Source organism: Corvus brachyrhynchos, unplaced genomic scaffold (assembly GCF_000691975.1).
Source record: "Corvus brachyrhynchos isolate BGI_N302 unplaced genomic scaffold, ASM69197v1 scaffold34, whole genome shotgun sequence".
Lineage (NCBI taxonomy): Eukaryota > Metazoa > Chordata > Aves > Passeriformes > Corvidae > Corvus > Corvus brachyrhynchos.
The window spans coordinates 4,409,585-4,425,769 of NW_008238126.1; the positions used below are offsets into that span (position 1 = coordinate 4,409,585).

The 16,185-nt window shown below is 33.5% G+C and overlaps 1 protein-coding gene across 9 annotated transcripts in view; it reads left to right on the forward strand.

Moving 5' to 3' along the window:
• The window catches only part of DMD (dystrophin), an 896,220-nt gene that overhangs the window by 341,638 nt on the left and 538,397 nt on the right, over positions 1 to 16,185 (forward strand). The gene's annotated exons all lie outside the window — the stretch shown is intronic.

A 16,185-nucleotide genomic window follows, 5' to 3' on the forward strand; every position in this document is an offset into this window, starting at 1 on the left:
CACTAGTTTCTTGGTAGTTTATTTCATTTCCCTCTTATGTGATTGAAATGGTAATGGCTAGGAAGAATTAATTCTAAACTGATGTTTTGGAAGTAGATAGTTTCAGCTGAATAACTTGACCAAACCCTGGATTCGTGTTATAAATTTCTACTTGTGCATAAGAAAAAGATGCTGTTAAAGTAATTGGCACTTTTACATTTGAATTGCTGGATTGAATTATTGATTTCAACTTGAAAGAAGTTAGGTCTGTCTAACATTAAAGCTAGAGAGTTTTTCAAATGCAACCTACTTCTTGGTCTACAGTTAAAAAAATAAATCATGTTGTTTGAATTCTAATATTTCAAATCAACTTTTTAAAGATTTACACTGCTGTTTCTTGACTGTAAAACTGCTGAACTGAAAAGTTAACAAAATCATGTGGTGCAAGATACAACTGTTAAGTAACACACTAAGCTGAAGCAGTTAAAATAGCAAGTAAATCTTTTTTCTGCACATTACTTTCAATGCTTTGAATACTGAAGAAAGGTGTTTAAGATCTGATTTACAAAATAGACTGTCATCAAGGAATTAAAAATGCTCTTTGCTGCATGTGTAAAAGGTAGCAGAGCTTATGTGTTTGGTCTCTGAAACTTCAGCTCCCTTTCTCTGTCCCACAATTTGAAAAACATATATATTACTAAAGTAAGATGCATTTCTAAGTAGACACAAAGATGTCACAAAGCCTTACCCATTCTTCTTTTTCCTGTGCACCATCACCTCTCTTGGCACTATTCTTGGATCCTTGAGCAGCTTCAAATGAGCGTTTACAAAAAAAATGAATCCATGAAAAAAAAAGTGCTTGTCTCTTTTTTTTCTAACCCCTTGGTAAATCAGCATTTTCCCTCTGAGAAGAGGTTGATTTTTGAAAGTTCCCAGACAAAGGTAAGATGTATTAGAGATGTTACAAATGCACTGGGTGTGCAGCACATATCAAAGTCTCAGCAGATTAGAAACATTATTTTCTTGTCATCATTGAGAAAGGTTCATATCAAACTGAACATCATGCTGAAAGACCCTGAGATAATGTCTTGTTATGCAGAAACTTATATTTCAGTGCAAAAGAATGCTTCTGTTTTACATTTCCCTTTGACCTAGCCTCCTTCTCATTTTTTATCCATTTATTATTTTCTTATGGGACATATGATAACATTTTGAATATATGTCTGCAGAGTGTTCTTTTCTTTTTGCACTAAATCAAGCTTTTTCTTTCTTCCCTTCTCCCTTGTGTTAGAAATCCCATGAACTCAGAAATTTGTCACTCAAAAATTTTGTTTAGTTCAGTACAACAGACAAAAGTACCTTTCTAATGAAAATTCAAGTGGTGCAAAAATATTCCAAGTAACCTCAAGAATGCAGATCCAATGTTATTTGACATTTATTTGTGACAGAATGCTAAGTCTGAAGTTGCACTGTTTCCATTCTCTTCATTGCTTCTTTATTTTGCTGGGTCTTGTTTCAAAAGTTTTAGGCTTCTGTGAGGCTGACTGAAGAGATCATTAGAATTTCCATTAGGGAAACAGTTAAAACAGCTGAGCATTCTGATTTACTAGAGTAGCAACTTGTTTTATTAATGAGATCATGCTGCTTAGTGAACCATATTCAGAATTAACAGGATTTGTTTGAAAATGCTTTCACAAGCAAGTGAATAGGCTGGTACTCAAGAAGGAACTGTTTTAGAAAAAGAAAAATATACAAAATCTTCAGATGTATAATACATACATAATTTTATTTCTAAGTAGGACTACTTTGGAAAAGTAGATTAATGTGTTCATTAACACTCGATAAATACATAGAGTCAAATGCTTATATAAAGTGAAATAGTCAACAGTATGATTAGATGATGGTGTTAATAGAGGTTAAAATGTAATTACGTTCTTTCAGGTGTATTTGGGGAAGGAAGGCGTGTTCCTTTTTACTGCATAATGGTATGGTATTAAACAACATTTATGCATTATAAATAATGTGAATGAAATCTAAGAATAGTTTCACTTCAGGTCATGAACTCTTAGATATTCTTATTGTGAATTTTTCACTAGACTTTCTGAGATCAGAACTTGTGGTGCTGAGAAGAAATACAACATTTCAGTTTTTAAGAAATTGTAATTGACATATTTTATGATTAGGAGACACAAGATTAAAAAGGATGTTTCATGGATAGCACATCATGTAATCCCTTTGAAATGTATCAAATGCTGTCTCTAAAGTAATTAGGGATTTTTTTTCTCTCACTATTATTACAGAGAGGTTCTTCTGTCTCTTTACTCCTTAATGTTTGGCGACTGTAACTTCTTCAGATACCTACATTTGCACTTAGTTTATTTATTTTTGTGCCAGGACTGAGCTGTAGTTCAGTTTCATTCACTCCTTGATGTTTATCTCCTTTTGTTCTCACAGTCTGCAGTCATTTTCCCTATCAGACCACATTCAGTACACCAAAGCCACACTTTTCTAATCTGCTTTCACATGGTAGCCAGACAACTTGTCTCTTACTTCCTGTGCTTATTTCTTTTTCTGGAACATGAGTTCTCAAAATAGCACACTATTACCCAAACTGAAATACCATCTGTATAATCAGCAAGGTAGCTCAGGTGCTGTATTTTGTGGTTGTATCTTGCCATGGCTGAATGCTAGAATATAATTTTCAGTCACCTATCTAAACTTTATTTCATTTTCTTTTCTCATGATCTGCCTTGCAGCCCTGATCTATGTTCCATTCCATATAGAAAAAAACCCAAAAACAAATCAGCAAAACCACCATGTCATACTGGAAATTAATGCTAGGTGAATATACAGCAAATAAGCGAGCAAGGATTAGAATTGGGGCTTGGGGGAGATTTTTGATGTGTCAGAGGTACGTGCCAAAAAGCTGCAAAAAGAGGAATTCTATAACAGTTTCAGAACTAGGCTGTGAAGTTACATACTTGAATCATTACTTGAGAATTTAAGAACAGTATTTTTATTGTAAAAATATAGAACATCCAGAACATTTGTGCTTTGCATTGGTTTTAAGAATCGCACAATGGTCTATATTTAGTATCCTATTGTGGGTTGCAAGTTTAACTTCATCTTAGTATTTTACATGATGCAGTTTCAATAGCAAAATTATGAATTTCTGGGTCTGAATTTTGAAGAAATTTCCTTTTATTCATGATGTTCATTTATTGTGACTGGTCAGTGATGGGTACTTTTTTTTTCATAATTTAGTTGTTTCAAAAATATTTGTATTATATCATTAATTTCCCGAGTGTTTGTTTTCATTTACTGGCATAAATATCAAGGGTATGTTTATTTTTTAAGGTCTCAGAGGACCTTAAATACCGGATGATGGGCTTTATTATTTATACTCAGCCTTCTGAGGATACTCTAGATGTAGAAATTGCTCTGTAAATTACAGATCTCAAACTGTTCATACATTGTACTGTCCAGCATTTACATTTTAGAGTACTTATCCCTGCCTGCAAAAGGCTTGTGAATGACTCATGACTTCTCTAGACCTCCTTTCTGCTGCACCATACTGTCAGGAACATCATATTTTTGTCTTGTAGATGTTTAAAGTAAGAAGAAATCAAGAATCCAGGCTTCAGTGCTGAAATTCATGGTCATGCTAATAATTTCTCTCTTTTATATCTAAATTGGATTATATGGATGTTGATGATTTAATAACCACTGAATTTAAACAGTTCTTTCTGGGGTAGAGCACAAATGCAATCAGAGTAGAGAGGAGAAAAAAAGTGTTTCAGTGCTCAAGGCCACATATTCTCCACTGTGAAAGCACAGCAGTGTGTGGATAGTTTGCTCTGTTTTTCCCCAAATATAAAACTTGTAAAAATACTTTTATATATAGAATGATTTTGTCTTTCATATTTTAGATTTCGTATTTTTCCATTTATTTCCTGCTTGACTGAGTGATAAAGGTCACGGCAATAATTTCTGATTCTCCTTATTCCAGTTTGGATTCAAATGGTTCGGTTTTGTTCTATCTGCTTCAATTTTGACTCGTGTTTTTTGGTGATGAGAGATGTTGTCAGAAAGCTTGTAGAACTGTAACAAAATGCTCTGGTCGAAAAGATTTCTATCATTGCTTACTGATTCTGATTCTATAAGAGAGAGAAAATACAGAATTTGGAATAAATGAGAAACCAATTTAGCATTGTTTTAGAAGAATATTTAATTAGAGCAATCAAGGTACATACTAAAATGTCCTTCACATTGCAAGGACATGTCTGGAAGGATATATATCTGACAGGAATGTATTATTGCCTGCTATTCTATAAATACAAAAAAACACACTATCCCTTACTATTATGTTGACAAGAGATTCTACGGTCTTTATTTTCTTTTGTTTTTTTTTTTTATTTTTTAATGTTCTCCTTAGAATTTTACACAGTAAAAATTAGTACTTTGACTAAATATTCTGAACTGGGCACTAAAATGCTGTAAACATGATTGCCAGCATACATGAATGCTGTCAGTTCTTACATATTGACTGGATCATTTATTCAAAGATCACTGGTTTTCTTTCTACTGAGTGTCACCCTCTTATCAAACACCTCTGCGTGCAGAATGCTACTGCCCCTAAGAAAGGACTCAGAGACTTCCCACGGAGTTCAGTCTTTTGTCCAGTTTCTAAGGTCTCAGTAGAAATGTTTCAAGTAACATGCATGATCTCTGCACCAGACACCTGGGCCCTAACTGAGCAAAAAGCTTCTTTTTCTGGTTTGAGCTCATCTTAAAAATAAATTTGTGGGCCTTCCTTGACTGAAGTTCTATCAGCAATAGAAGGACTTCATTTTCATTTAATTCCTAGTAAAGTACTTACTGCTTCTTCCTTATGCTAAGCAAAATTTTAAATAATACTGTGTTCTTTACAAGTTAATTTCTGTATATACATAAGCCCTTACCCTTTCTTTTACTGTTGAAAGACTCCTCGCTTTCGTTACTGCTACTAATGGAAGTGATGAAATACCAGAATAGTTTATTCCAAATTTGTAGTAAAAATATTTTCTTATTATTTCAAGCCATAAGAAGTATTTCTTCACAAATAAATTAGTTATTTAATTCTTCTTTACTGCATACAATGCCTAATTTACAGTATCCTATTTAAAGTTTTTAATTAATTTATTGTCTACTGGTAGTAGGACATTAAAATGTCTGAAGGCTATGGGAAATAATAAATTTAGAGTTGCTTACGTGATTCTGCCTACTCTTGCACCATTAGGTGACAGTTTTTGGCTTATATTAGGTTTTATTGTAAATCATGGCATTGTTTATTCTGAAAATTGAATTAAATCTTGTGAGTTATTAATTAGGATGCATTTTGCAAGCATTTCATGATGAACATTATTGAAATAGCTACTGGCACACAGATGTAGAGTGGCATGATTTTTATACAAGAGGAGAATGAATAAATATGGGGGGTTTTCCTCTGTCTTGGAGAAAATGTTCTTGGACTGGCTTAGTCAAACTTCCTGGTACCTGACTATAACTGCCTCACTCTTTGGTGGAATTTATCCTCACCAGTTCAAGTGAGTGTTAGCACATGGGGATCTGGGAAAGAGATTGAGGTCTGTACTTATTTCGCAAGCATTTTTTTGTCCGTGTATAAAAAAATAAAGGAAATGGAGGATGCAATTTTTTCCATATTACTGAATTTGTCTTGGTGTCAGTTCTAATCTGGACATTTCTGATCAGTGAGATGTACAGATAATATCCTTCAGAGTCAAATCTATTAATGCTTTTGTCATGGTATAAATAGAGTAGTTAATCTCACTATGTCTTAGAAGTTTTGGGAAATGAGTGAGTAAATGAATGACTACTTTGAAGGAAGATAACATGGGCTCTTTTGCCTCACAAAATATTTATCTGGTTTGTTTCCAGAAGTCTTTCAAAAGTACATCTCATATTGCATCAGGGATCACTATGACATATGACTAAATTTGTGGGTGTTGATGCACAGATGCGAAGATAAGATAACTTACGAGACTTGAACGCTGTCACTTAATGACTGGTCAGCCTGGGAGTCCCTCTAGGTCTAGCCAATAAAAATGCCGGGGACGCCCTCTAGGTCTAGCCAATAAAAATGCTTACGTAAAACAATCAGGGAAGGGTAAGAGTCTTGGGGAATAATTTTCTGTGCATATTAGTTCTATGAATTAGTACAACTAGGTCTGGATGGGGCACTTTTCATGGATAGTTTTAATAATCTTATTTAGAACCATTCATCCCAACAGATTTTGCAAACTCTATCCATCACATACAGCTTTTCATTGACATCTAAAGCCATAAAGTAAAGCCATGTAGTAATCATGCTGGACAAGACAGCAGGTTAATGTTATGTTGCTTCAAAAAGTGAACTGTTTTAAAAGAACCACTCTATGTTATAAAAGCCTGCAGTATGAAAACCCTAGAGTTTATGCAGAGCAGACAACAAAAGATCAGCTTCTCCCTTACACTGTCAAAGAATTTACAAAAAATCAGAGCTTAATCATATGAATTAAAAAAAAAAACCCACCCAAAATCCAGAAAACTGGAGTAATTGTTTTCCAAAAAAGTACTTTCTTTTAAACTATTTGATATATTGTGTTAAAGAGTTAGCAAATACTTCATTACAAACACTTGTAAGAAAATATTTTAGATAGAGGCCATTTCTTTCTTTTGTGCTATTTAAAGCTCCTGGAAGAAATTTTTTCTCACATTGTTGCTCACATCAAGCCAGCTTGCAGTGCTGTATGCAATTAATTTTCCTTCTAAAATTAGAAACTGAAAAAATTCTAAAGTTATATTATTTTAATGAAGAATATGGGAGAAGTTCAGGACAACATTAGATATTTATGAGAGAGTTTGTTTGATCTCAATCTTTTTTTTTTTTCCTGTTATACCTCAACAGACAGCAAATATTGTATTTCTTAGTCTTCTAAAAATCAACACAATGCAGATATGCTGTAGCTTCTCATTCAAAATCTAGGCTTTCAATGGACAAAAAAAAAAGCCCTATAGCAACTACACAATTTTTAAAATCTGTCTGACTTTTCACAATGGAATTAAGAACACTATAGAAAAAAAATCTTTTATTTTATGGGCCTAAGTATTTTGCAGATGCTGAATATCTTTTAATTTCAAACAATAATCCCACCCTGATTCTAATTAAAAGGAGAAATAGGTATGTTCTTTTGCCACATACACTGAGACTGCTTATAAGCTTCAATTTTCATTGAATGATTTGAGGATATGTAATATTGTGGAATGTGGCAAATACCAGTTTATGCATTAATTTAATGTTATGTTGCTTCAAAAAGTGAACTGTTTTAAAAGAACCACTCTATGTTATAAAAGCCTGCAGTATGAAAACCCTAGAGTTTATGCAGAGCAGACAACAAAAGATCAGCTTCTCCCTTACACTGTCAAAGAATTTACAAAAAATCAGAGCTTAATCATATGAATTAAAAAAAAAAACCCACCCAAAATCCAGAAAACTGGAGTAATTGTTTTCCAAAAAAGTACTTTCTTTTAAACTATTTGATATATTGTGTTAAAGAGTTAGCAAATACTTCATTACAAACACTTGTAAGAAAATATTTTAGATAGAGGCCATTTCTTTCTTTTGTGCTATTTAAAGCTCCTGGAAGAAATTTTTTCTCACATTGTTGCTCACATCAAGCCAGCTTGCAGTGCTGTATGCAATTAATTTTCCTTCTAAAATTAGAAACTGAAAAAAATCTTAAGTTATATTATTTTAATGAAGAATATGGGAGAAGTTCAGGACAACATTAGATATTTATGAGAGAGTTTGTTTGATCTCAATCTTTTTTTTTTTTTCCTGTTATACCTCAACAGACAGCAAATATTGTATTTCTTAGTCTTCTAAAAATCAACACAATGCAGATATGCTGTAGCTTCTCATTCAAAATCTAGGCTTTCAATGGACAAAAAAAAAAGCCCTATAGCAACTACACAATTTTTAAAATCTGTCTGACTTTTCACAATGGAATTAAGAACACTATAGAAAAAAAATCTTTTATTTTATGGGCCTAAGTATTTTGCAGATGCTGAATATCTTTTAATTTCAAACAATAATCCCACCCTGATTCTAATTAAAAGGAGAAATAGGTATGTTCTTTTGCCACATACACTGAGACTGCTTATAAGCTTCAATTTTCATTGAATGATTTGAGGATATGTAATATTGTGGAATGTGGCAAATACCAGTTTATGCATTAATTAGAACAAGGTTATAATAGACTGTTGTATTCATCCTCTGCCTACAATAAATTTTAGATGTCCACATCTCAGAATTTTGCTGATTTCAGAATGGCTTCTTGAGTTTTGGTTTGGTTTGGTTTTTTAATAAAGACAGCAAACCCTTGGCGTACATAAGGGACAGTCATGTCAAAAATTATAGAAGAGAAAGAAGAAAGAAGAAGAGAACATATTATGAACAGATTTTTCAATATACAATTACTGTATTAGAATGGCAAATATTTGCCAGTTTCACAGTATTATGAGGTGTCTCACCATATCGCCCCAAATAGTGACAGTCAAAATCAATTTGTTGTCATTTCTGTGGAAATGCAGTTTAAAAGAACATTTATAAAGATTTACTGAAACTGGGCAAGGTCTGGCCACTGGGGTAGTATTAGAAGTCAAATTAAAATATTCAGGAAACAATTTTGGTATAAATAATGTTTCTGAATGTCAGGGTCCTAAGATGAGCACAGGGTTCTATGAATGTTAATTTTCCATTAGTGTGGTGGAAATGGGAACTATTATTCACCTGTGTTACGTAAGACAGTTCATACAAGTTTTATTCTACTGAGAGCTAGAAATAGGTGCTGATTATTTTATATAAATTAGGTGATCATCTCTATTTATTTATTTTCCATTGTTTAATAACTATATTCTATTGTCTTCCAAAGCAAGACAAGGTGGTTCTCTGCTCCCTCTTAGTGGGAAGAACATATTCATGGCAACTACTGAGGTTTGTTTTGTTTTGGTTTTGTTTTTGTTTTTCACTACAGCATCTGGCCATTTATCTCTCATTAAGCTCATCCTATGCCCCATGATTCAGTCACTACAGTGAATTGTCTTAAATTAAAACTGAATATTGTTTCATTTTCCAGTCTTTGTGGATCTATTACATCACAGTTTGTTTCTAGCAAGTGTTAGATAACCTAAAAAATTCTGATCACAAAAATTTTCTTTCTGTGTTTTTGCAATAAGCAATACACCAATCTGAAATATAATGCACAAGACATTCTTCCTTTAACAGTTGTTTTTAATAGCTGAGTTACAAAAGATCTGTTCTGTACATTGTATGTAAATCATTGAGTTTAATGGGATGATATGCTAATAGGTATTTATGTGATGGATTTAATACTGCTATTTTAGTAAATTGACTCCTTTAAGAAAAAAACCCACAAATATTGATGTTTTTTTAATGAATGTATTTAAGACTTTTATTTCTGCCTTCAATGGCAAAATCATTTCTCCTTTAGACTTAAAAAAAAGAAAAACAAATGCAAAAAAAAAAAAAACCAACCCCCCCCCCAAAAAAAAAAACTGGTTTTGTCTATTTAATTTTGCAGAGAGTGAAATTCTTTCTAAATTCACCTAAACTATTCGAGAGCATTTTGTCAAGTAATCTAACAGAATTCTTAGCACAAATTAACATCTGCTCTGAATGAATGAGCATTTGGTAGATGTTGTTCAAGAGTAAAGTAGATCTCAGGAACTGCTCCAATAACACAAAGTACTGCAGTGTTTTCTGTTAGATTATAAAGGCTTCAAGACAAGGATTTTTTGTTTGTAATTGCACACTGTCTAGTGAAGCGGGTCTTCAGTTTTAGCTGGGTTTTCTCTCAAGATCTCAAAGCCAAACTTTGCATTTGTGATCAATACAGAACAGAGGTTAGGAATACACTGAAAATACTTACTGTGATTTTCTTAAATGATTTCACCATTGATCTTGATGGTGGAAAAATACTGTCCAAACTATATACTTCAGTTTAAGTGGGTAATCTAACATTTTTGAACCCATAGGTTGTGTTATATTTATGTACTGTTTTGGTTTCTGGAAGACAAATATAATTTATGATGACTGTCCAGAACTTTTCTTTTGAGTCTTTGTTAGTCCTTATATTGCTTCTAAGTGTTATAAGGTTTAGAGACTCAGAGGAGCTCGTGCACCTGGGAATATCCTTGTGATACTGCCTCAAATAAAGCCTGCTTTGATATTTTCTAAATTTTCTATCATTATCCTACTTCATTGCCTCTTTTTTTAGTTGAAATACCTTCAGCAGTTCTTCCTGTTACACGAGGCTGATGATTCTGCAATCCTGCCATAAGCAAGGCAAAATAGAAAAGTCAAAGAAATTAGACTGATAAATTTATTGTCTTTGTGTTCATTTGTTTGTTTGTTCTAGAAGGGAAGGAAATTTAATGACCCCAACAGTACACATTTTGTTTTAAAAGTAATGATAGAAAAGCCATTGAATAGTTAATTCTGGTGACTTGATGTTTTTGCTACAGTACATCATGCTTTTGGGACATAGGAAATTTAACCATTTGAAAATCCTAAATTATTAATCAGCAAATATCAAATAGAGGCAATGACCTAATTACAACTAAATTAGGCAATGACCTATTTACAGATTCATGATAACAACATTCATACCAAAATCAATTCACATGCCTGCACATAAAGAGAGGTATACGACCGTATCTATGCGTATAAAGGTACCTGTCAGAAACTCCCCTCAGTTTCAGTGAAATACTCAGGTGAAATCCCTTAGCTTTTCTGACAGGCATGAGTTTGCACCTCGAGGAGTAGGGATGCATGAAGGTGTATCAGCCTAGGCCTCATCATTAGGGATGGTCTTCTGAGTGTTCCAAATGTGAGGGTTCTGGAGCTCCAAAATGCATCCCACTCAAAGATGCTGCAGCCCGTGGTGGTCAAGGAGAGCTCAAAGGGCCTCACTCAGGACCACTATTCATAGGGTCACAACATGATTGGCTTTAGTCATCTGCAAAATTTCCATCCTCAGATCAGTAATTACATTTGGAAATTTTTTCTAGAACTCCAGCAAAAATGGTACCATTCCATGTGGGCTGATTCAGGTAGAAAAAGTTTCGAGGCTGTCCGGGTATGACTGATGGTTCCCCATGTTGGTCAGGCAGCTGATGTTCCTCTTGCAGTCAGAGCTGTTCCCACCTGTATCATGCAAGAGCCTCTGGTATGGTCAGAGATCCTTCACCCCCAAAGCTGGTGTGGTCAAGGGGCGTTTCATCACTCAGCAGTTTTGGTAAAAGCCTCTCAAGGTGCACCTGAAATGGTAGAGCAGGCCTGGGGACGGAGGGGAAAGGCACCACCACAGTATACTTTTTGTTTCTTTAGAACCCCCAAAGTCTAACAGACAGTTCTATGATGTATGTTGATTTCATTTTAATAGATAACTGTTTCTTATTAAGCTGAAAGGTAATGAGTTTCCATGGATATTTGTACTTCATTTATATTTGAAATGCTGCTGGTGCGACATCTTAGTTACTGTGTTTTTCTGTTACAGAATTCCAACTTATTTTTAAATGATAAAGCTAAAACTGGAATTAAAGTTTACCATGTTGGTTTTTTTGTTTGGCTGGTTTGTTGTTTCTTTTTTCCACACATTCATAGTCACTGTTTAATTACATTTACAAAGAAAGAACACATTTTTCAATACTATTTAGTGTATGGCTAAACCTAATGATTTTGCAGATGATTTGACATTCCTGATTTCATCCATCTTTTACAAAATCGTGTACTGTAGTTGCAGAATTTAGGTAACAGCAATATTTGAGCAAAAGACAGAGGAATCATAAGCTTCCTGTTTCTTTATATGCTTTCAAAGAATTTTACTTACTCCTTAGTCTGTGTCACAGTGAAAGCTCCAGGCAGAACTGATTCTTTACCACTATCTTCTGTCCACAATTTTCTTGCTTTCACATCTTTTTCAGAATTTTTGTGGAGTGGGTTTGTGTTGGTTTGTTGGTTTGTTTTCTTTTCCTTTTAGGAGTGTTCAAGGCTGTGAGCAGGGTTTGCATTCTTTGTTCCTAGAGGTAGACTATACTTTCAATCATACTGATGCGTATGCTGCTTCATTTTCTCTTTGGTTACTAACAGACCTATAGTTCTCTATCCCTAGAGGCTGATGTGGTCATCAGTCATCTATCCCTCAGTCTTCAAATTCTTTAATAATGCACGGCTGATTTACTTTTTCCCCTAAATACAATTTGAAATTAGGTTGTTTAGGGATTTTGTTTTCTCTTAAGCTCCAGCAGATTTCCTGAAATCCTTGGAGATGAGTCGACATGAAAGCAATGTTTAGTTAAAAAAAACCAACTAAACAAAACAAATTTCTGTCAATGTGAGTTTTGAGAAACAAAGAACAACATTAAGAATTTTAAATTAACAAAGTTATTTTGATACTGAACCGTCAGTTTGGACTGAGATGGAATTGTAAGCAGCCTGCAGCAGTAAGGAACAAGTAGGAATATTACTTTACCTTCCTTTCCCCAGACAAGTTACTTCTAAGAGCAAGTATTTTCCTTTTATTTCATTCATATAACTAATCTAGTTATAATACTTAATGCTTTTACTAGATTTATGTTAGCTTCTTTTCTAGTTGATTTATTTCTCGTGAGGTCTCAACAGACTTTATGCATTTTAAAGACAAGATGTTTTCAAAAATAACCCTTGGGGCAACCTAAGGGTTGCATTTTCAGAACACAATCTTTGAATAAAACTTTTGTTCTTAACCCAGTCTTCCTAATTAGGAAAAATTACATACATCTTGTATTTTGACAGAGAGACATTAAGAATTACAATATATTTTGTCTTGCCTATATGACTGGATTATTTGCAATAATATTTAGAGTGATTGAAGGAAAGAATAACACATTTAGGAATAAAATTCACTTTAATGAAATGTAATTATCTCATGGCTGTTTGGCTGGTTTTCAAATTTTTAAGACCATCCTAGTGTACTTGACTCTTGTATTGGTACCTGAAAAAAGCATGCATTTTCTCACAGTATAAATTATTATATTGAGCACATGGCAGGAGGAGAAGAGAAAAAGATAAACTTAGTAAAGTTAGTGTAAATGTATAAATTTACAATTAATGGAAAGACAGCCAGTGTATTTATGTTCAGTATTATCCCGTAAAAAATATTTTGAACTGGGTTGTAATACAAATGGGATATGCACCATTCTCTGAAGTTCATTTATGACCAGAATATTTGTAAAACGTATGTGTGCATATATTAGTTGGTATTTCTTACATGTAGTCTAAAATTGTAAAAATTTTTGCCTTGTCTTTGACAGGTCCTTGTGAGTAATAACTGATGCAGAAAATAAAGTGTCAGTTAAAATGTAACATATTAGAAAATTTCTATTTTCATATGGAAGTTTTTCAAAGTTGCATTTTAAATCAAAATGAGCTTTATAGAAGAACTTACAGCACCCTATCTATTATGCATTTTAGATCTGACTGAATTTTTCACAATAACTAATATGTAGACCATTTTACCATTTGGTTTTGGCAGTCTTTTCTGTGGCAGCAAAAGAGTTATTCAAAATTGTTCGGAATTTTAGAATCCTAATTAAGCTGGTTTATTACATTATCAGGTGCTTACATTGTCTTTTGCTTCATAATGCTGTCAGGAGTACTTCAAGTGGGATGCAATTACTTTTAAAGTTAGTATCAGCAGCTATTATATAATATTGATTTAAAATCTGTTGAACATCCTTGACCTCAGAGACAGTTTATCATGATGGCAGAAATTAATCATGTTGGTTATGCTTGACCTTATGAAGACACTACAAATTTAGAAACTATATAAACAGGGCTAGGCAATTATTTTGAGTATTACTGGACTGTCATACCATAATAGCTTCATAATAATTAGGCACATTAAGCAAATGATGGAGTAATATAACAGTCAACTAAGTAATTCTTTCCCCATTCTGTCATAAAATTACTAAAAATTGCTAAAAATAACATACCCTCCCCAATTTAAAAGTGTTAAAATGTAAGTTCAGTTGTAAGTATGAAATCTGCAATATTAACTATTCTCACTTTTGACTATTTTTACTTCACTGTAGTTAATTCCTCTTGAATCTATCATTCTTCCATTATTACGTAGATTTATGTGTTTGATTTGTACAGTTACTACATAGCTCTTAAGATCTCTGGGTTTTAAGTATCTATGTTTTTTAAGATCTCTTTAAGATCTCTAAAATTCTTCTATCCTTTGTTTTCCGACTTCTGGTAAGTTTTCTCAGATATTTAAGTACTTTATATAGGAAAGAACCTAAAGAGAGCATAAGAAGTAGCAAACCAGAACCATCACAATATTTGAAATTGTAGTTCAAGTCTCCTTTGCTTGCCATTGATCTGTGTAATACAGGTTTTAAGTTTCTGACAACAAAGAAAAGCCAAGGCAAGTGACCCTTGCATTCTCAACAAATTCAGTCTTTCACAGCTTTCATTATAGCAGGGAGAAATTCAGATCTCAGCTGTCTGACATGAGGACATGTACCAGTGATTTCTACACATATATCTGAATATATAAATCTAATATATCCATTTTTGAACAATGTCAGGTCAGGACAAGTACCAATTAGGGTTTAGCAAGCAGTAACTAACATGCATATTTCAGCATAAAGTACTGTATTTGGATGAATATGAGGTTGTAACACAGCTCAAGAATATTCCTTTTCTGCATGGAATTATTTCCAAAGCACCACTTCTGCTATAACCATGATTTAAACCAACATTATTCCTATTACATTATCATTATCATTAAAGTCATTCAGAACAATGACCAGTATTAGTTAGAATACCCTTCTGTCAAAAGAGGGAAACTGTTCCTCTCCATTCCATATTTCCAGCCCTCCAATGTTTGCAGTCCTAGTGCGAGTCAGAAATCAGCTTCCATACTCTATTAAGTATATAAAAATTGTCCAGATGTCATAATAAAAACAACCAGAAACAACATTCAGGGAAAATCCAGAAATGTGTAGTACTGTCTCCTATCTTATTAAACTGTTGTCTATAGTCAACAAAAGTTGTAATTTAAGTACAACCTAGCTCCAGAACTTTTTTATTCAAGTCTCACCCACAGGTCAAAAAGTCTTACAGAGGGTTTAGAGATTCTTTATTGTGTTTTATACTATCTCAATTACTTTTTTTTTTTTTCCATTGGTAAAATATCAATGGCCTCTCTTTGAAAAAAGGAGTGACATTGTTGGTGGTATTTTTTTCAGATTTTTTAAATGGTATTCTGTTTAAATAAAATCAGTGCTGAAGAATTCAGTTTCTAGAGGCATCACTGCTTTTCTCTTGCAATTCAGAGCAGATCTGAGGCTGAAGCCACTGATGGAACAGTAGGACCAGATGGGATTTTAATTTACGCTTTTCCCTGTGTCTACAGAAGACTGTGCAGAATAAAATTATTCCTAGTTCTGTAAGGGTATTTCCTAACAATCTTAGGACACAGAAAAAATTATTTAATAGTAGCTATGGCTTTTGAAAAGCTGATTTGAAAACACTGCACAGTAGTGCACTTTTTTTTCTGGATTAAGGTCAAGCTTGATTGAAAGCTGGGCAACACCTCCAGTATCCTTTTTGCTTTGCTAAAAGTTTAAAATTAACTCCAATAAACAAACAGATTTTTGTTAGTCCGGTGGGACATGATAGAAAATGGATCTTCAATTCAGAGCCAGCATATTGTGATTAAAAGTCCCAGTGAGGTTCATAGTTCTTTTTCCATAGCACAAACTGGACTCTGATCTGTTTATGGCTCCTGGGAGAACAATACTGTAGTATAATTTTCACATGTGAATGTAGCACTTTTTCTACCTTGCATAAATCATTCTTTGAAGAAATTTTACAGGGCTCTCTTGGAAGCAAAAGCTGTGCAAGATATACACAATAACATATAGGAAATAGGAAACATACTTAGATGAGACTTAAAATCATATGGCACTAAACCAAGCAGAAAATATGGAGGAAGAGGCCAGAAACAAAGGCTAAGATAGTTTAAAAACACAGTCACAGATCACAGAATCACAGAATGAACCAGGCTGGAAAAGACCTTTAAAATCATCTAGTCC